This window comes from Chiloscyllium plagiosum, chromosome 1 (assembly GCF_004010195.1).
Source record: "Chiloscyllium plagiosum isolate BGI_BamShark_2017 chromosome 1, ASM401019v2, whole genome shotgun sequence".
Lineage (NCBI taxonomy): Eukaryota > Metazoa > Chordata > Chondrichthyes > Orectolobiformes > Hemiscylliidae > Chiloscyllium > Chiloscyllium plagiosum.
Genome location: NC_057710.1, coordinates 138,259,510 through 138,283,040, shown reverse-complemented (window position 1 = coordinate 138,283,040; position 23,531 = coordinate 138,259,510).

The following is a 23,531-nucleotide window of genomic DNA, read 5'->3' as shown; positions in this document are numbered from 1 at the left end:
AAATCCTTTCTGAACCCGTTCAAGTTTCACAACATCCTTCTGATAGGAAGGAGACCAGAATTGCACACAATATTCCAACAGTGGCCTAACCAATGTCCTGTACAGCCGCAACATGACCTCCCAACTCCTGTCGTCAATACTCTGACCAATAAAAGAAAGCATACCAAACGCTTTCTTCACTATCCTATCTACCTGCAATTTCTTCACTATCCTATCTACCTGCAACTCCACTTTCAAGGAGCTATGAACCTGCATTCCAAGGTTTCTTTTTTGAGCAACACTCCCTAGGATCTTACCATTAAGTGTATAAGTCCTGCTAAGATTTGCTTTCCCAAAAGGCAGCACCTTGCGTTTATCTGAATTAAACTCCATCTGCCACTTCTCAGCCCATTGGCCCATCTGGTCAAGATCCCATTGTAATCTGAGTTAACTCTTTGCTGTCCACTACACCTCCAATTTTGGTATCATCTGCAAACTTACTAACTGTACCTCTTATGCTCACATCCAAATCATTTATGTAAATGACAAAAAGTAGAGGACCCAGCACCGATCCTTGTGGCACTTCACTGGTCACAGGCCTCCAGTCTGAAAAACAACCCTCCACCACCATCCTCTGTCTTCTACTTTGAGCCAGATCTGTATTCAAATGGCTAGTTCTCCCTGTATTCCATGAGATCTAACCTTGCTAATCAGTCTCCCATGAGGAACCTTGTCGAACGTCCATATAGATCACATCTATTGCTCTGCCCTCATCAATTCTCTTTGTTACTTCCTCAAAAAACTCAATCAAGTCTGTGAGACATGATTTCCCATGCACAAAGTCATGTTGACTATCCCTAATCAGTCCTTGCCTTTCCAAATACATGTCCATCCTGTCCCTCAGGATTCTGTCCAAAAACTTGCCCACCACTGACGTCAGGCTTCTTGAATAGTGGCATCATGCTAGCCAATTTCCAGTCTTCTGGCACCTCACCTGTGACTATCGATGATACAAATATCTCAGCAAGAGTCCCAGCAATCACTTCTCTAGCTTCCCACAGAGTTCTCGGGTACACCTGATCAGGTCCCGGGGATTTATCCACCTTTACCTGTTTCAAGACAACCAGCACTTTCTCCTCTGTAATATGGACATTTTGCAAGATGTCACCATCTATTTCTCTACAGTCTATATCTTCCATGTCCTTTTCTACAGTAAATACTGATGCAAAATACTCATTTAGTATCTCTCTCATTTTTGCGGCTCCACGCAAAGGCTGCCTTGCTGATCTTTGAGGGGCGCTATTCTCTCCCTAGTTACCCTTTTGTCCTTAATGTATTTGTGAAAACTCTTTGGATTCTCCTTAATTCTATTTGCCAAAGCTATCTCATGTCCCCTTTTTGCCCTCCTGATTTTGCTCTTAAGTATAATCCTACTTCCTTTATACTCTTCTAAGGATTCACTTGATTTATCCTGTCTATACCTTACATATACTTCCTTCTTTTTCTTAACCAAACCCTCAATTTCTTTAGTCATCCAGCATTCCTTATACCTACCAGCCTTTCCTTTCACCCTAACAGGAATATACTTTCTCTGGATTCTCGTTATCTCATTTCTGAAGGCTTCCCATTTTCCAGCCATCACTTTACCTGCGAACATTTGCTCCCAATCAGCTTTCGAAAGTTCTTGCCTAATACCATCAAAATTTGCCTTTCGCCAACTTAGAACTTCAACTTTGAGATCTGGTCTATCCTTTTCCATCATTATTTAAAATCTAATAGAACTATGGTCGCTGGCCCCAAAGTGCTCCCCCACTGACACCTCAGTCACCTGCCCTGTCTTATTTCCCAAGAGTAGGTCAAGTTTTGCACCTTCTCTAGAAGACAGAAACAATCGTCTTTGGATAAGGATCAAGAACTGGAGGATACAGGTTTATGATGGTTGGCAAAAAAAAATGCAATGATGACATGAGGAGAAATGTTTTTCTTAGGGACTGGTTCGAGTCTGGAATACTTTCAGATTCAATTGAGGTTTTGGACAGAGTTAATTATCTGAAGCAAAACAATTTCCAGAGCCACAGGAAATAGTCAAAAATGTGGGAAAATGAGTGGCTTTTCCAGAGAGCTATTACAACCCTGGTAGGATATCTTCCACCTATTCTACGAATTACCTGAATTCCCAATTACCTTGACAGGATCAGCTATTTGTACATAGTTGAATTACAATTGCATATTAGCTAATGCATATGAATTAAGGGCAGGGAATGCGTACATTCAGAGATGTGCATGCTAGAGAATAACCCCTTGTTTCTAATCAAATTTAATTTTAAACTGACTAAGGTAATTTCTGAGTAATGTTTTATCTCCCAAATATAATTGGGAATTGCTGGGGATTTCACATCCAATTACTATTCTCCAAATAATTCCCGACAATATTCAAAACTGCTCCTAATCATGCATAAACTGCACTTGAGTACTTTCTGACACTTGAGACTTGATTTTATAGTCAAATTCAAATTAAACACAAAACACTTGGAAGTTGGGTTCATCTATATCCCTTTATGTATATGGATATTTGTGAAATAACTACTGCCTCTCAACAGATATGTGGAGAACTTAACAATTTTAATTGATTTGAAAACATTGACACTGTAATATATCACAAATCAGAACTCGCCAGGAAACAAGGCCCCCATTTTGAGGCTTGGGCCTCATTGCTGAGCTACTTGTTGTAGGTAAAATTGTACAACCCCTTCCAATTCCATTTTGATTTAGCCCCTACCCCTCTCCCTCAACTTTGATGGTTTGCATTGTCCTTAACAGGTTTTGTACGTAGATTATTCAATTGGAAACATGGGTGATTTACTAGTGGTGGTTAATAGATAGAAAAACCACCACAAATCTGTTGTTAATGGGAGATAAATGTTCAGTTGTGTGTAAGACCACTTCTGGCTATACAAATGTTAAAGTTGGTCAGAGAGCACATGGTGTACATATCATACTACTATTTTTCCACATGAACCCTTGTAGCCCTGATAATATTCTAGTAACTCTTCATAGCACTCTTTAAGTTTCTCCTTATCAAGATGTTGACTAATTGTTGCATCAGTATATTCTTATTAAGATGTTGACTCCCCAACTATACACAGTGTTGCAGGTCTAACCAGGCTTTGTGTAGCTGTAGCAAACTTCCTGGCTTTTATATTCCAGCACTCTCATATTAAAGATTGGTGTTCCATTTGCTTTTTTGATTAATTTTTAACATATACATTTTAGTGAGCCATATATATAGACCCTTAAATATATTTTTGGATTTCATTGTTTAAGCTCTGAAATCTATCCTGTTTTGAGAAGTGTTGCACCACAATATATGTGTAAGGTTATTTGTCCAAACCTTTACAAATGGGGACTGTCTAATGTAACTGAATCTCTAATGAAACATAAATGAATCTGATGCGAAGAAAATAACCCAATTTGGCACTATTTCGTCCTTCAAATATTCTTTCGCCAACCTCTCCCATGACCCAGCAACAAACTAAACAGGGGTTTTGACTTTTCATAAGTCTTCACTGAAGGGAAATAATGTGCTCCCTGATTACCACTCTTTCTCTCCTCTCCTCACAAATTGAGGAAGGTTCCATCCTAATCCCAATCTATGATTTGGGTCCCCACTTCTATTTCCAAATAGGATATTATTCATTCATCCTCCGTGTCAGCAAGACTTTCAATTCTAAACTGTAACTAGATAATATCTTGATTGTTTCCCACTCTGTACATTTCCAATTATAACACACCTGTTGACTTTGTGTCATTGACCCCCAACACCCCATCTCACTGGCTGTAGCTGTTCCTCACAGACTAAACATTCTCTTTTCCAACTTGACTGTTATAATAACAGGGAGAAAGTAAGGACAGTAGATACTGGAGAATCAGAGTCGAAAAGTATGGCACTGGAAAAGCACGGCAAGTCTGGCAGCACCGAAGAGCGGGAGAGTCGATATTTCAAGCATAAGCCCTTCCCTTCCCCAAGCGTGTCTCCTTTCCAATACCAACCCCACCCATCTGCCCATGTCAATAGACCAGTTTGTACTGTACTTCCACTCTCTCTAAATAGTTAATCTCAATTCACATTCCTCAGAATTTTTTTTGCTCTCACTCTTTCTTCTCCCTTTTACTTCACCCTGCTCTGCTCTTTCTCATCTCCTTTCCCTTCACTCTGATACCTCCTCCCCATTCCCTGTTTTCCTATTATTTTCTTCCATTGCTTCCATTGTTTAACCAGTCCCACCTCTCCTCACCTCTCCTCCATGCACCCTTTCTCCTTTACACTTCTCCTTTACCTCTTTACCTTTGTCTCCATTTTCTTTCTCTACTTTCCAGCCTTACAGCTTACCCATTTCTTCCAGTTCCCTTCCTTTTTTCTTCCTCCTCTTTCCCCATTAATTTCACTTCACATGCCTTTAAACACTGCTTTAGCTAGGCTTTTTAAACTGTATCTGATTTATTTTGTGCAATAGTGCATAAAATTATCAATTTTTATACAATGGTTCGAGAAAAATTATCTTGGAGTTAGGCTTCAGCAATGCTTACAATTTTAGTTCAGCCTTGGCACAGTGAACCTACATATTTGCTATTAAATTTCTTATAAAGCAATTTTCTACGAAAGAGTAATTCATTAATTTACTTGCTGGAAGCCACTACTTTGAATTTTAAAAGATAGAAATTAGTTTCCAGAGACTTAGACCTTCAGTTTCTAATCTGGCTGAATATTTGTGCCACTGTAAAGAATAAATTATAGTCATTAAATGGAGCCAACACATCTAGAAAAACCAGCAGAGACAATTAATTGTAAGGAATGTGAATGGAATCATCTCAAAACCCAACCAGGGAACATTCAAACAATCACGTGGGTGGGGTTTGTGCATTTAATATAATAACTAAGGCAATGACTGAGAAAGGAAGCACACCCACCTCTGTTATAGTGTAAATATATTCAAAAGAATCTTCCTATGATACAACAGCTACAACCATATTTAGGTCATCAGTCAATGGAAAGTAAGAATACTGTGACAAGACAAACAACTCTTCTTGTGTTTAAGAACATGTTTTTCTGCCAAAAACAAGATTCTACCATATTCTGCTTTTAACACAAATGAGTAACATAGTATATGAATCTGCCAGTTTTATGCTAGGTATACAGGTCATATATCTCAAAGATTGGAGAATCACTTCAAATGGCATGCACCTTTGCCTGTTCATAACAACAAAGTACTTATTATACCTAACCAGACCATGCTGTCAAAGCTGACAACGCAGTGCCTAATATTAAATGTGATTCCAAGATTTGATAAAATTGGTTAAGTAATCCTAAGCATTCAAAGAATTGTATAGACAATCAATTTCGGATTGTCAGTTCAGCTTGCAGTATGGTACATTTATGTGGACTGGAAGCTACATATACTACTACATAAGCCATTGTTTTTTCAGGATGTTCAGAACCTTCGCTGAGCTGGAAGGTTCATTTCCAGACATTTTGTCACCCTACTAGGTAACATCTTCAGTGGGCCTCCAGGTGAAGCACTGCTGATAATTCCTGCTTTCTAGTTATATGTTTGGGTTTCTGCTGGTTGGTGATGTCATTTCCTGTGGTGATGTAATTTCCTGGAGTCATTTCCTGTTCTTTTTCTCAGGGGTAGTAGATGGGGTCTAACCCGATGTGTTTGTTGATAGAGTTCCGGTTGGAATGCCATGCTTCTAGGAATTCTCATGCGTCTCTGTTTGGCTTGTCCTAGGATGGATGTGTTGTTGTCCCAGTCAAAATGGTGTCCTTCCTTACCTGTATGTAAGGATACTAATGAGAGAGGGTCATGTCTAGTTGATGTTCATGTATCCTGGTGGCTAGTTTTCTGCCTGTTTGTCCAATGTAGTGTTCGTTACAGTCCTTGCACAGTATTTTGTAAATGACATTAGTTTCGCTTGTTGTCTGTATAGGGTCTTTCAAGTTCATTACTGCTATTTTAGTGTGTTGGTGGGCCAATCTACTGAGACCCTTTGGCATCATGATATCCCACAAACCCATCAATACACTAAAACAGCAGCTAATGAACTTGAAACGCTATCCAGACAACAAGCAAAACTAATGTCATTTACAAAATACCGTGCAAGAACTGTAACAAACACTACATTGGACAAATAGGCAGAAAACTAGCCATCAGGATATATAACATCAACTAGCCACAAACCGACATGACCCTCTCTCACTAGTATCTTTGTCCAGAGCCTCAACCAGAGCTACAAATCTTCTCAAAACTCGCTATTGTTTTTTCAGTCAGAAGGAACATGTGTACCCATGGCCTCTGTAAGAACTGAATGATATAGGTGACAACCATTCTCTAGTTCATTTCTCAGGTCAATGTCGCTAGCAATCAGAGTCCACTAATCAATTAAGGTTTTCCTCTCACACAATATAAATGTTGTTTTCCCTTTATTTTGGTATTTATTGTGAATTGTCCCGATGAGTGTAAGATAAAAAGCTTCATCTGAATAAGTTTTTGTTTGTTTTAGAATGCGCAATGTACACAGCAAGCTCCCACAGGCAGCATCATGACAAAGAGAATCTGTTTTTATTGACATTGGTTGAGGTATAAATAATGGCCAGAATGTTGTGGGGAGCTCCCCCATTCTTCTTTGAAGTGGTGTTATGTGAACATTTTCATTCACCCAAAACTTGAAAAAGACACAAGGGTTATTTTTTTGTACAGAAGGTGGTTCATGTGTGGAACGAACTTCCAGAGGAAGTGATGGACAAGTTTAAAAGGCATTTGGATAAGTACATGAATAAGAAATATTTAGAGAGGTGTAGGCCAAACACAGGCAAGTGGGACTAGTTTAGTTTGGGAACATGGTTGGCATTGACTGGTTGAACCAAAGGGTCTGTTTCCATGCTGTATGACTCTATGACTCTAACTATGATACTAACAAATGATTATTCATTTAGTTTTAATAACTAATGGGCTTTAAATATCATTTAGTATATTCTCTTGCACTATAGCTTATTTGTATGTGTGTACGCGCGCGTGCACGTGTGCACCTGTCAGTCTGTGTTGGCACAAACCTCAGGTGTATGTGCATGTGAATATTGAAATGTTTAATTATTTTAGTTAGATTGTTTAGTACAATAAATAATCTTTTCTTTCCAAAACAACCTAAAAAACCCTACCTGCTGTGTCTTTTATAATCAAAGCACATAAACAATTACATATTCACTGAATTGGTAAGCACATTCTTTAGGGAAAGGCATTTTGTAGTTAAGTGGAGAAAGAGAGCTATTCTTCCTCTCTCCACTTGATCATTAGAATAGGCCAAATCTCAAAAAGACAACAACACTCAAAATAAGTTAAACAAGCATAAACTACCTTGTTTAGTTTGATATCATATCTTAATTGAGAGAGAAAAAAACTGTCCTGTGCACTGAATAAAGTATTAGAAAATGAGCATTTATATGCCTGTAAGTTCCTTAATAATTGTCTTCATATTTAATGTATGTGTACGTTAGGGCATGTGATATACCCTGTATTAAAAATCACTAGGTACTGTCAACTATGAAACTATGATGCCACCTACTGTGTGGATAGGACATGACAATATTTTTCTGTCAATGTATCATTAACTTTGGTGCCAATCTAAAAATTTCAGATTAGATTCCCTACAGTGTGGAAACAGGCCCACACAGACCCTCCAAAGCGTAACCCACCCAGACCTATTTCCCTCTAGCTAATATACCTTACACTCTGGGCAATTTAGCATGGCCAATCCACCTAAGCTGCATATCTTTGGACTGTGGGAGGAAACTTGGAGGAAACCCATGCAGACAAAAGGAAAATGTGCAAACTCCACACAGACAGATACCCAAGATGGGAATTGAACCTGGGTCCCTGGTACTATAAGGCAGTTGTGCTAACCACTGAGCCACCATGCCAATGAGAAGCTTCAAAAAACTGACATTTTTACAAAACTATCTGACATACATTGAATAAAGAATTAACATTGTTTCAGGGTGACTAAAAACATTTTTTTATTTAACTGGATTTCACATCATCCATTCGTGTTTGGGATCACATTCTGTGATTCAATTTTTTTTGTGTGAAAACTAAAAACCAGTTATCTTAAGTACACAATTTAAGAGGAAGTAATTACAAAGGGAATGCAATGGGATGTGAACTTGTCGTGGCTGAAGCTACAACTACTTTCAATACTTCAAATGGGGAAAGAAACACAGTTTAGTATTTAGTGATGGATTTAGAAATCTTTGGCTGACAACATTTTTTTGTGGTGCAATACATAGTTTCTCATAAATGTGGGGGCTTGGTCCTTGGAACTTCTTTATACTCACTTTCCAATCAGTTGTTGTGCACTGTGATTCATTCCTATGATCTAAAAGGTCTAATACTGAAGAGTTCCTTAACCATTATTTCTGTCACCCTTCTAAAGGAAGGATATTATTAAATTCAAAAGGCTGCAGAAAAGATTTATAAGGATGTTACTGGGATTGGAAGGTTTGAGTTATAAAGAGAGGAAGGATAGGCTGGAAGCAACAAGGACAGATCTCCCCTGGTCCTCACCTTCCACCCCACCAACCTCCTGATACATTGCACCATCCTCCGCCATTTCTGCCATCTACAAACGGACCCCACCACCAGAGATATATTTCCCTCCCTAACCCTATCTGCATTCCGTAAAGACCCTTTCCTCCTCGACCCTCTTGTCAGGTCCATGCCTCCCACCAATTCACCCTCCCCTCCCGGCACCTTCCCCTACGACCGCACAAATCACAAAACCTGTACCCATACCTACTCCATCACCTCCGTCCCAGGCCCCAAAAGAGCCTTCCACATCCACCAGAGATTTACCTGCACTTCCACACATCATTCACTGTATCTGTTGCTCCTGATGCAGTTTCCTCTACATTGGGGAGACAGGATGCTTACTTGCAGCACGCTTCAGAGAACATCTTTGCACGAAACAACTCCACCGCTCCATGGCTGAACACTTTGACTCCCCCTCCACTCCGCCAATGAAATGCAGGTGCTGGGCATCCTCCATCACCAAAATCTAAACACCCGATACCTGGAGGAAGAACGCTTCATCTTCCGCTTTGGGACCCTCCAACCACACGGAATTAATGTGGATTTCACTAGTTTCCTCATTTCCCCTTCCCCTACTTATCCCAGATCCAGTCTTCCAACCCGGCACCGCCCTCATGACCTGTCCTACCTGTCCATCCTCGTTCCCAACTGTCTGCTCCACCCTCCCCTCTGACCTATCACCATCACCCCAACCTTCACCTACCTATCGCACTTTCAGCTACCTTCCTGCCGGCCCCACCCCCTCCCATTTATCTCTCTACCCCCTTGGCTGATAGGCCTCATTCCTGATGAAGGACTTATGCCCGAAACGTCGATTCTCCTACTCCTCGGATGCTGCCTGACCTGCTATGATTTTCCAGCAACACACTCTTGACTCTGATCTGCAACATCTGCAGTCATCACTTTCTCCTGGGATTTTTTTCCCTGAAGCATATGAGGTCGAGGGGTCACCTAAAATAGATTTAGAAATCATGAGGGACATAAATAAGGTGAATTGCAAAAACCTTTTCCCTAGTGTAGCAGTGTTCAAAACTAGAGAGCATAGATTTAAGTTGAGAGGGTAATGATTTAAAAGGAACCTGAGAGGCAACTTTTTCACAAAGTGGGTAATGCATATATGAAATGATGTGGAGGTGCTGGTGTTGGACTGGGGTGGACAAAGTTAAAAATCACATAACACCAGGTTATAGTCCAACAGGTTTATTTGGAAGCACTAGCTCTTGGAGTACTGCTTCTTCGGATATGAATTGAACTGCCAAAGGAAATGGTAGATGCAGGTACAATTACATGTTTTAAAAGACATTTGGACAGGTACATAAATAGGAATGTTTTAGAGTGATATGAGCCAAATGCAGGCAAATGGTCAAGTTTAACTGGAAAATCTGTTTGGCATGGATGAATTGGACAGAAGGGTCTGTTTCTATGCTGTTTGAGTCTACATCTCTATCCACTATAATGATATCATATAAGATCAGTTGAGAATGTAGAAGGAGTAAGACCTCTCAATAGGCTCCTCCTTATAGTCTCGATAACAATGGGCAGATCTTAGTATTTTTTAGATAAATAGAGTCACATTGAGCTTGTTGGAATGAAGTGAGTTTTGCTGCAAGGCTGAGTGAATTTTCTCATTGTATCTTACCAAATTCTCTGTTTTAATTGCCATTTGAACCTTTATGGAGAAAATCACACCCTATTTTTGCCCCATTTGATTGACCACCATTCCTGGAGCAACTCGCCACTCGCTGGAGAGCTTGGAGTTGACCAGTATCCCCCGTGCTGGTGCCATATTTAAAAACCTGTTGTACACCTGGACAAGCACTGTCAGCTCAGAGGTTCAGATGTGGCAGACAATTGCCTCACATTGTGGGTAGGGTCCTGGAGATCCTGCTGGATGGGGTGGTGTGCAGGCAAGACTTCCTCTTCCCCCAGGACCAGTATTGGAGGCCACACCAGCAGATTGTGTCAGCCTGATCCGAGGTTACCACCTGTGTTAAAGTAGTCTCAGCCATCTGGAGGAAAGTGCAGCACCCCTGGAAGAAGTTTAATGTTAATTGGAAGGTTTCAGAAGTCTGAAGCACAAAGGGACTTGGGAGTCCAACTTCAGGATTCTCTTAAGGTTAACATGCAGGTACAGTTGGCAGTTAGTTAGACAAATGCAATGTGCACATTGATTTCCAGGTTAGAATATAAGAGCAGGGATGTACTGCTGAGGCTGCATAAGTCTCTGGTCAGGCCACATTGGAATATTGTGAGCAATTTTGGGCCCCATACCATAGAATCATAGAATCCCTACAGTGTTGAAACAGGCCCTTCAGCCCAACAAGTTCACACTGACCGACCGAACAGTAACCTACCCAGACCCATTGCCCTACTCTATATTTACCCCTGACTAATGCACCCAACCTACACATCCATGAACACTATGGGCTATTTAGCATGGCCAGTTCACCTAACCTGCACATCTTTGGATTTTGGGAGGAAACCGGAGCATCCGGAGGAAACTCACGCAGACACAGGGAGAATGTGCAAACTCCACACAGACAGTCGCCCGAGGCTGGAATCAAACACGGATCCCTGGTGCTGTGAGGCAGCAGTGCTAACTACTGAGCCTCCATGCCACCCCAAAAATCCCCATCAGATACCCTGATCTAAAACCCTTTGAACTTGGGACATGAGTTGTGGAATTCATATTTGAATTAAGAGTCACTGAGCTCTCTGGCTGAGACAGACTAGGCAATATGCAAGCCTCGGGGCAGCTGTCTGGAAAAGGGGTTTAGCTTGTAAATTTAAAGGAAGACCTTTAGGGAAAGGTGTGTTAGCATTGGAGGGGAATAAAAGGAGGTTAATAGGAATGATCCTGGGGATGTCATAGAAGGGGACGTTGAGGACTCAGGGTCTGTACTCATGGACTTTAGAAATATGAGGGAGGATGTCATTGAAACTTAGAGAATTTTGAGAAGCCTGGATAGAGTGGATGTGAAGAAAATTTTACCACTAGTAGGAGAGACTGGGATCTGAGGGCATAGCTTCAGAGTGAGAGACGACTCTTTAGAACTAGGAGATGGAATTTCCTCAGCCAGAGGGTTGTGAATCTATGGAAGTCATTGCCACAGATGGCTGTGGAGGTCTAATCTTTAAGTGTATTTAAGAATGAGACAGATAGGTCCTTGATTAATAAGGTTATGGGAGAAGTCAGAAGAATGGGTATGAGAAAAATATCAGAGTGTGGTGCTGGAAAAGCACAGCAGGTCAGGCAGCATCCGAGGAGCAGGAGAACCAACATTTCAGGCAGAAGCCCTTCATCAGGAACGAGGCCTCCCATAGTCCAAAAATATGAAGGTTAGGTGTATTGGCTAAATTGTCTGTCTTGTCTGAGGATATGTAGAATGGGTGGATTAGCCATGGTTAATTTGGGGTAACAACAGTAGGGAAGGGATCTGAGTCTGGGTGGGGTGCTCTTCCGACAGTCAGTGCACACTCAATGGGCCAAATAGCCTCTTTTTACACGACAGGGTTTTTGTGATTCTATAAATAACCATTTCAACAAGCAGTGTTCAAAGTTTGAGTTTCAGACAATTTGGAGCCAAGGGGATGTAGAAGTGCAGCTTTCATTGGCAAGAAGAAATTGCTTGGTCTATACTAGAGATAGAAATAGTGAGGACTGCAGATGCTGGAGATCGGACCTGAAAATGTGTTTTTGAAAAAGCGCAGCAGGTCAGGCAGCATCCAAGGAACAGGAGAATCAACATTTCTCGTCGATTCTCCTTTTCCTTGGATGCTGCCTGACCTGCTGCGCTTTTCCAGCAACACATTTTCAGCTCTATACTAGAGATGAGTTATTGAACTCAGAGACCTTTTGCCTGGCAACAACTGTGTGATTAGTTTCTAGGTAACTGAACAGCTTGGAGCTGAGACTTAGTTACAGAGAGAGAGAGAGAGAGAGAGGTGTTCAGTTTTTCCCAGCTCATAATCAGTATCACTCTACTCTGCAGTCAAAATGCCTTGTAAATCTGAAGGAAACCAGTTTCCTGCAACTGTTGTTGCATGCTGTGACGTTTAGCTGATAAACCAGAGAGACATTTTATGAATAAACCAGTACCTTGTGTCTCTTATGTTGGAGGAACTCAGCAGATCTGGCAGCATCTGTGGAGAGAAAAGAAGATTGAATGTTTGACTCCAGTGACTCTTTGTTGGTCCTAATGAAAGGCCACTCCTCCCTGAAATGTTAACTCAGTTTTTCTCTCCACAGATGCTGTTGGATTTGCTGACTTTCTCCAGCACTTTTTGTTTTTGTTTCAGATCTCCAGCATCTACAGTTTGTTGTTTTTTTATTACCCTTCATCTCTTATCAAGCAATGGAAGTACCCTGAGAAAGACAATTGAAGCAATGTGCAGGCAAGCAAAAGAGTCATAAAGACCATGTCAACAACAGAACCTGGGCAGAAAGAAAACTGAACTACAGTTTTTCATTTTTGTGAATAAACTATTTAATCCTGCCTGTTTGTGCTTAAGAGGAAGTTTTTAAGGACTCTAGAGTTTTAATTTATGTGTTGATGATTTGTAGATACAGACAAGTACTTGTAATAAATTGTTGTTTTTGTTAAGCACAAAAATTTTGTCCATACTTTCTAACAGTTTGGGTCTGGAAGTCAGATAAATTAATGAAATTTATGTACTTTATAAAATTTTTTTGTGACAGGTTTGGGAACAGTGGGGCTTGAAAGCCAATGCGGCACTCCGGACATTGTAACACTGTGACCTCATGTGACTGACTATAGCTCTTCTCTCTGTGTTCTGTGCATTTCTTTATTGTTGTTTTACTACATCAACTCTGTTGTTCCTCCTTTCACTTAACTAAAGGCTGGCAGTTTGGATTGTCAGTCCCTTTATCCACCTATTTGTGAAATCAAAAGCTCTGGCAGTGTTTGCAGCTGTAATACTGTAAGCTTGTGCTTTCCAATCAAATCATTCTGTCCATTGGGATGCACAGAACCCTAAATGAACTAATCTATCAGCGTTTCCGCTTGAAATTACATTATCTGGATGCAATTTTATATCTTGTTAAGAAAATGTTGACAGGCTCACTTGGTTTATGCCTCATGCCTCATGCTGCCTGACCTGCTGTGCTTTTCCAGCAACACATTTTTCAGCTCATGCTAACTATTGCCTCACATTGAGAATAGTGATCCAAAATCCCAGACTACTGCAGTGGGGACAAAGCTTCAAAGCCCATCATGGCAGATGGCAAAACTTGAATTCAATAAAAATCTTGGATTTAGAAAAGAAGCTAGTCTGATGACCATGTGACAACTGTTGATTGTTGTAAATATTTATCTGATTCTCTAATCCTTTAGGGAAGGAAATCTGTCAACCTTACCTGGTCTGGCCTATATGTTATTCTAGGTCCAGTCAATGTGGTTGACTCTTAACTACCTTCTGAAATAGCCTCACAAGCCACTCAGTTCAAAGGCAATAAGGGATGGACAACAAATGCTGACCTTAGCAGTGACAACCACATCCTATGAAAGAATAAAGAAAACTTTGAAATTCATATCAATGAATCTGATGACTTGACTTTGGCTGGAAATGTGTGCTGAATTTATCAAGACATTTGGCTGGGTTTCCTTTCAATCTTCACTCATGCCTATTTGAATGATTTTGGATGTCAATCTGCACTTTTCTGTAAGTTCTGAAATGCCTCTATGAATCACCTTAGTAATCCATTATTGGTTGTAGCTATGTGCTCATTGCTGCAGTCGTGTCCATTTCATTTTTTGCACAACTGTGCTTTTTCTCTGTCTCTCTGATTTTTTTCAATTTAATTTAGAGATAACTGCTCACGTCATGTCTTTTTGTTCCCTGCAGTTCAAAATAAGCACTCGACTAAAAAGGCTAGAATTTCATCAACTGTATCTCTTACAATTCTCTAGTTATCACCGGTGGGTGGAAACATTGTTGCTTGGTATCTGGAGTGCGGTGGTTAAGTATGACACCCTGGATGTAAAACAATGACATCCTAGCTCTTAAGGAACAATTCTATTATTAACACTTTGTTTGTATTGACTTTAAATCCTTCATTCCAGTGAGTTTCAACACATTGTGTTTTTATATTACTTTTATTGCCCGCTGAATAATGCATAGGTGCGAATTCCTAATCAATTGTATAGCTCTTATGATTGAGAGAGGTGTAATGTGGTTATGGATTTGTTATCACCAGTTTATGTTCCCTGTGATATGGGGTAAAATTATATTGTGGACTGGCTGTTGGACAGAGCTAATTGCACTTTAATACTTGAGTTTTAAAAATGCCGATCTGGTTGAGTAACTTTCACCATTGCTTTTTTACACATGAATAAACAAATACAAAGGATATATGCATTTTTTTCTGTGATTGTGGCATGTTAATGGTTTGGAGAAATATATAATCGAAAGCTTTCACACAGGCTTCTTAAGCTTTCCTGTCAAACTCAAGAGTTTAGTGTTAGAACCATCCTGTCAGCAGAAAACTGGAAAAAAACAGTTCCAAACAGGAACAGGAAATGCAGACAAAGTTCCCTGGCATGATAATGTATCATTTATCATTTAACAAGAAAAATAAACACTTATCCTATTTAGCTCTCTCATTAAAGTATGAAGTTTAGCAGTCTGTCAAAATTTCAGAATAGGCATCCAATGTTAAAAGATAGGGACTGACTTTAAACCCTTTCACCTCCCCAGCTGCTGGTAATTGTGTAGACATGTGGAGGAGGCTCATCACTTTCCTTTTTTCCAGCATTCTCACTTGCTTGAATTTGGGTACAAGATGTTGGATCAACCCAGGTTTGAGCTCCTATTTGAAAATGGTAACCTTGTACCCTCTGATTTCATCAGGGGATACACAACACATGTCTTTTTAATTCACTCATGGGCACTGATAGCAAGGCCGGTATTTATCACCCATTCCTAATTGAATTACATATTTCTCAAAAACCATTGGACCAACTTAGCAGCCTCAGAATCTCCATGCACAAGTACTGCTATCGAAAAACAAGTGTCAATCTTCATACTTTTTAGTAAACCTGAATGGAACAAGGGAGACTATTTCTGCAAGTAGTCTGTTGGGAAACTGCATTTGTAAATATATTTATTGCCTGGAGATAGTGGGATAATAACTTCCATAATGTAAGTGCATAGCAATGTTTTACTGCTTGAACTCTTCAGCACATGACTAGATTGCAGAGAAACTATCTTGAACTGAAGAAGTATAAACAACCTCGGAAAAGAGTAAGAACTGCCTGTAAACAGTACAAATTAATCAAACCTTATTTTGAAGAGTTTGAAAGGATTATTGAGGCATAGAGATGCAAATTGAAAACAGAATCCTTCTTACTTATTTAAAGTATTCTGATTACTTCAGGAGGCGATGGCCTAGTGGTATTATTGATAGACTATTAACCCAGAAATTCAACTAATGCTCTGGCGACTTGAGTTCGAATCCTGTCATGGCAGATGATGGAATTTGAATTCAATAATAATCTGGATTTAAGAATCTACTGATGACCATGAAATGATTGTTGGGGAAAAAAAACCATCTGGTTTACTAATGTCCTTTAGGGAAGGAATTCTGCCATCCTCTCCTGGTCTGGCCTGCATATGACTCCAGATCCACAGCAACATGGCTGGCTCTCAGCTGCCCTCTGAAATGGCCTAGTAAGCCAGTCAGTTCAAAGGCAACTAGGGGTGGGCAATAAATTCTGGCCAGCCAGCAACACCCACATTCCACGAGTGAATAAAAAAGATGCTGAATCAGGATAGCAACAATCATGCAGGTATGTTCACAGTAAGAAAATCTGTGGCTTAATATAAAAAGACAGTTGGATTACAGCAAACTATAAATTGGCGGTTCTTTGTACATACAGACAAAAAATGCTGAATTTATGAACTGTGAGGTCAAGAACAAAGACAGATAGAATACAGAAATACCAGAGTGGCCATTTCCAAATATTGTTCCTGTAGTGACCATTTATAAGAGATGGATTGCACACTCCCAAGAAGAGAGCAGAACTTGAAGAAAGACTTCAGCCACTGAAGAGAGACTGACTAAGATTTCCAATTAGCCTCCAATTTCCTGATGTAACAAGGGTCCTTTGACTGTCTGGAAGCATGTACCAAGCATCAGGCCGGGATGCCTGGGCTCCAGGAAATCTACAAGGCAAAAGTGAGAACTGCAGATGCTGGAAACCAGAGTTTAGATTAGAGTGGATCTGGAAAAGCACAGCAGGTCAGGCAGCATCCAAGGAGCAGGAAAATCGATGAGAGATCTCCACCCTGGAGGCTTCCTGCCTCTATTCCTGTTTAAGGGCTTTTGCCCAAAACATCGATTGTCCTGCTCCTCAGATGCTGCCTGACCTGTTGTGCTTTTCCAGCATCACTCCGATCTAAACTCCAGGAAATCTACAGGCTCTCCCAGCATGCTTGGATGTGGGTTCTGTTGTATGAAGGAGTCAGAATTTAAAATGGTGAATGCTGAAGGGTGTGTTGGGAGAGCAATTTGAGATCCTGAAGTCATAAGCCCTTCCATCTGGAACTTCCTCATTGTCTCTGTAATAATGTCTATTAAGTTATTGTAACTTGTCCATAGTCTCTACTTTGCAACTAACTACTTCTGCTTTTTGTTGGCCTATCAAGTGGGTTTTCCTCTTCCATATTAGATCAAGCAGTTCATTTACTAGGAAGAGAATCTACCAGATCAACCTGTTAGCATATACAACATGATGAGCACTGGTGAAGATTCATTGAACAACTTAATAGCAAGTGATACAATCTCCACATAGCTGTCTTCTACATGCAGTGACGGTCTGAAGACTTTGGTAGACAGAGCTTTAATAAGGCTGCTCATGTAAATAATCAGTGGCTATAAGACCTGAACATTTGAGAACTCTACAGAAGTGAACCTCAGGAAAGATAGAATCTACAGTCTATAACAAAAGGCATTTCAGATCTGGTAAGAAATGTGCAACAGCAAGATGAGTGGGGAACCCCATGGAGCTGGGGCACAAATCATATCAAGACAGTTCCAGATTGCATAGATTTGCCAATTATCTTTATGTGTGGTCCCAAGTAGGTTCCATGATTAAAGTTGAAATCTCTAATGAGTAAGAAGAATACTTAACAAAAAGGGCATAATTTGCAAACTTTAAACGCTAGAGGTAAGCATGATGAATGGTATATGACACTTTCGGCATTTGAAATATAAAAGACAGACTGTTGAATATTGGTTACTTCTGTGAAGGGTTTTCTTCACCCCTGTGAAGGGTGTTCAGTTCCCAGAAATCCAGTCACCTCAGCAGAAATGTCTAGATTGTGTAACTTTCAAGCCAACAGAACTGAATAGAAATATGCAACTTTCTGTAACTGAGGAAGTTTACTCTCTCAGATATGTGAAGTGTTCATGTCAGCAGATTTGGAAAGAAATTTTCAAATTGTCTTCATGGTCCCTGGGAAAAACACTGGAAAGAATCAGTTAAGTCAAACCCTAAAGAGGTGAGATAAAACTTTGATTTCTCTGAAACTGATTCGGCAATAAAGAAATAGGTCAAAACTTTGTTCTGATATGTACTCTGAGTTCCTTCTAACTCTCTTCTTTCTTTCAATAACTTGTGTTTTTGTTTTATTTCTTCTTTTGTCAAATAAACATCTCTTGTTAAAGAAAATCTGTTGTGTTGTGTTAATTTGTTGAAGTGACTAATCACTATGTTAACTAATTAAAACAAAAAAAATCAACATTTGAGCTATCAAGCCAGGTTTCATTCTGGATCCTACTTTTCTTGTAGTACCATCAACCAGGATAATAATATAACCAAAGTATTTACCGCTCAAATTGACATTAATGGTTATTGTTGAGAGCCACAGAAGCAGAAATCACCGAGAAAGAAAATGTTGAAGGAATGGGACTCAGCTTGTAATTCTCTATATAGCTGGAAAGATTTAGTGCAACTATGAACAGAAAGGGATTTATTTATTAAAGTTGCAGAATTTATTCAGTAACTGTTACGAAAAGAGTCGGAATTTATTGAGGCTGGCAATTGGCAGAACTCATCCAGAGAAGGCATAAGAAAGGAGTAAAGGACATCTAATAGTAATGGAAGTATGAGGCATCGTATAAATCAATGAGTGAAGCGTGTATCCTGGTCAATACAGTTATCTTGGATGACTGCAATCTGCATGTAGACTGGGTCAACCAACTAAGCACTAAAACTGTGGAGGACAAATTTCTGGAGTGTCTTAGGGATGGCTTTTTACAGCAGCATTTTGAAGAGCCGGCTGGAGGAAAGGCTATGTTGGATCCAATACTGTGTAATGAAAAAGGGTTAATGAGTGATTTTACAAAAGAACCTTTAGGGATGAGTGACCACCATGTAATAGAATTTTACAATTGAAAATGAGGTTGATAAATTTGCACCAAGGGTGTTAAATTCATATTATGGAAGCTATGGAAGCTTTGAAAGCATCAGGCACAACCACCAACACCACCCCCGCTTCTCACGGCACCTTCCCATGTAACTGCAGAAGGTGCAATGCCCCTTTGCTTCCTCCCTGCTCACCATCCAAGGGCTTATACAGTCTTTCCAGGTGAAGCAGCAGTTCACCTATACCTCTTCCAATCAGGTCTATTGCATTCGCTGCACCCAATGTGATGTACTCTGCACTGAAGAAACCAAATGCAGACTGGGTGGCCGCTTTGCAGAACCCCACTGGTCCATGCGCAAGCATGACCCCGACCTTCCCATAGCCAATCATTTTAACACAGAATCCTGCTCGTACACCACTGGTCAGTCCTTGGCATGCTGCAATGCTCCTGCAAATCACAGCGCAAACTGGAAGAACAACATCGCATCTTCAATTAGGCATGTTACAATCTTCTGGACTTAATTTTGAGTTCAGCACCTTCAGATTGTGAACTAACTCCCCTTCCTTCCCTTTCTTTTTGCTTTGCTTGTTGCATTGTCAGTCACAATATCCTGTCATCCCCCCCCAGTGGTACTGTCTGCTCTTTCCAGTCTGACAGTTAGATTCCCTACAGTGTGGATACAGGCCCTTTGGCCCAACAAGTCCACACTGACCCGCTGAAGATTAAACCACCCAGTCCCATTTCCTTCTCACTAATGCACCTAACACCATGGACAATTTAGCATTGCCAATTCACCTGACCTGCACATCTTTGGACTGTGGGAGGAAACCGGAGCACCCGGAGGAAACCCACACAGACACAGGGAGAACATGCAAATTCCAACCTGACAGTCACCCGAGGCTGGAATCGAACCTGGGTCCCTGGTGCTGTGAGGCAGCAGTGCTAACCACTGAGCCACCATGTCGCCCTTAGACACACCATTGTTCTGTCATTCTCACATTCCAATCACTTAATCCAAACTATCAACACCAGTTCTCCCCCACCACTACACCTTCCCACTGTTGCATAAATGCTGTCCCCTCCACACCTAACATCAACTCTAATGAAGAGTCACCTAGATTCAAAAAATTTGCCTGGTCTCTCTTCATAGATGCTGCCTGACCCCCTACAATCTCTAGCATTTTTGTTTTCAGTACAGATTCTAGCATCTGCAATAATTTGCTCCTATATGCATCACGCACAAGTTGGATGAGCTGGATTGGGAAAAGATATGATTGTACATAGGCAATGGACAGTATTTCAAGAACTATTACATAGATTGGAGCAACTGTATATTCCTTTAAGGTGCAAAAAGTCAAAAAATACCAGTCATCAGAGCTGACAAAGAATGTTAAGGGTAGTATATCATTAATAGAAAAGGCTTATAAAGCAGCCAGAAATACTAATAAATTTGATTTGGAGATGCAGGTGTTGGACTGGGGTGTACAAAATTAAAAATCACACAACACCAGGTTATAGTCGAATAGGTTTGATTGGAAGCACGAGCTTTCGGAGCATTGCTTCATCAGGTGGACCAGCGTTCTGAAAGCTGGTGCTTCCTATTAAACCTGTTGGACTATAACCTGGTGTTGTGTGATTTTTAACTTAAAAAATTTGAGATTGGGAAGTTTTTTTTAGAATACAGCAAAGGAGGACTGAGAAGGTAAGGAAGAATGTAATATGTTAGCCATCTCGCAACAAACAAAAATGGATTGCAAAAAGTTCCACGAGCAAGCAAAAAAGAAACACTTGGCTCAGACAAATGTGTGTCGATTAAAAGCAAAGTCTGGTGAGTTTATAATTGGCAATAGAGAATTGGTAGAGAAGCTAAATGATCCATTTGTGGTTTTTAATTCACTTATATAATGTGGGTGATACTGGCCCAGCCATCAATATATTCCTTAGACTCCTTAGACAGTATTTTCTAAATCCAAAGCTAGAAAGATAACGGCAGCAATGGAAAGACCATAGTTCTCCCTATATCCCTCATTATCTTGGCTTGGAAATATATCATAATCCCTTCAGTGTCACTGTGTCAAAATCCTGGAAATCCCTCTCTAATGGCCCGTGGATATACCTATATCAAATGGATTGCAGAGGTTCAAGAAAACAGCTCAGAAAAGAAGTGACTGCAGACTCCTTCCCAATGGCAACTGGAAATAGGCAATAAATGCTGGCGTGGTCAGCAATGCCCATGCCAATGAATGAATTTTAAAAAGAGGTGAATATTTACACTGGGATAAAATCATCTGGCTGTACACAGTCAGCGTAGCTTTCCAAATGTTTGACAAAAGTCGAAATGTCAACTTCTCCACCTCCTGATGCTGCCTGGCCTGCTGTGGTCTTCCAGCCTTTTTGTGGGCAACTATTTGACATCTTACTTTTCTGTGGCTGTGTCACACTTTGGCACATTATCTGAAAGTGATTTATTGCATTATAATAAAGCATTTCTTTTTAATAGCTGAGCACTGTCTGTATCTAGGAGATTTCCTTGCTCTATAGCACTGACAAAGACCTTTAGAATCTAATGTCCATGTACTTTGCTAGTCTTTCACATGAATATTTAAAGTATTTTTACCTTAGGAACTGAATGAACGTTGCTGGTATCCCGTGATAGAGTTGATCTTCTCCTCTTAGGATTGATCTGTGTTGTTTACAGACTTCTGCTTCACTCACCATCTATATGGTTTCCTTGAGAGTATAATCTTCTTTTGACTGTAACAAATCTGACAAAGACTCAGCAATTCCAATAATAATTCTGTATCTTATGAATTCTGACTTTAAATCACATAGTCACATTTCTCCACTAATGCACAGAGGCATTTCAAGAATTCTGAATGCTAACATATAAAGAACTCTGTAAGAGAATGCATCATTTACTATTCTATTGTATTAGTCACTTTGAATCATGGAACAATACATTTTTACTTTCCAATCAATGAAAGTAAGCTGGTTGGTGGTGAAGCTCTCCATACTGGGTTTGTTGCATGATAGTAGGATGGGAATCAAAGAAGAAATTGGTGTCCACTGAAGAACGGCATTATAGGAAGGCGGCATGGGAAAATATTGGTCAAGACACAGAATTTTGCCAATAGTTGCAAAGTATTTTTAAAAGTTGTGGTGGCGAGTGCTGTAGCTCATTGTTCCTGTGACCATAAATATGTTTTCTTTGCTCTGGCACTGAAGGAGTTAAGAGAGTTGAAGATAATACCCCAGATAGCTGTCTGTGTTTATTGAAGCATCATCTTAATTGGTAAGCTAGAGAGAACATGTCTGGCCATAACTTCGAATAGGACAGTGATGTAATTTAAAAAACAATTAGAGTGGGCAGAAATAGGTATTACTTTTTATGGCACATAGTCAGAGCAAAAGATTGGGTAGAGTGGCTTGGTCAACTGTTCCAAAATCAATCCAGGAGATCTATTGATTGATTGGCATTAGTTTGTGGGATTTCAAAACAAAAGTGTCATTGTGAGTGTGTAGTATTGATTATAATTTGATAAAGGTGTACCATTAGCGGAATGGTATATGAGATATTGAGCACTGTTGATATCTGGGTCGAATCTTTAGACCCAAAAAAGAGAATAATGGCCAGTTTGTAGACCATAAGTCCCAAAGTCTCAATTGGACAACATTTGCCAGATAACCCTGAGTCTGCAAATAATTACACTGACAAGCAATTTAGGATTGTCAGTTGGGATTACAGAATGTGCAACTGTTTCTACTACAAGCTACATATATTAGTACATAGTACCTTGTTCTTTTGCAGGCTGATAGAATATGTGCATATACTGCATATTAGAGCTGCCCATGACTGAGCAGCACGAAATGGTCATGACTGCACATGGCTAAAGCAGCAAAACATGGCTAACGGTGGTCTTAGTGCACTTGAGAAAATATTTGGTTAATGTAGCCTGTACAAGTTAGAACAATATGCAGCTGCAGTTGCTTATGCATAAGATGTAGATAAGAACACTTCATATTACATTTAATGAGTGAATCTCCCTTGAATTATTTAATCAATCTGTTAAAATAATAATAGTTTTAGTTAAAATCCTTCAAATAACCATAGATACAGATTCTGAAATAGTTATAGATTCATCATATATTTTATAACATTAGAGGAAAAGATTCAAATAAAATTATGAGAACAAACCAGTTAAAAACAGCCCCCATGTCATTACAAGGAGAATTGAATCACAGGTACAGAAACTAGCAGACATTGGAATGCAGGTTGAATGAATACTTTGTAAGGCAAGAATAAAAATAGGGATGTCTTGTAAATACAGTGAGAAAGAAGCTACTCACAGCTTGTTAGCTAAAGAGTTCTAATAATAGGTGTAAGCACATAACTTTGTTGGAACTGATATTATAACAATTAGTAAAAATCAATATTCTCTTGTACTTTTCAGATTAATAAGGAATTTAAAAGGTCCTTAAGTTCAAAGTTTGTGAGAAGATTTGTAGCTCGGGTGCTTGTT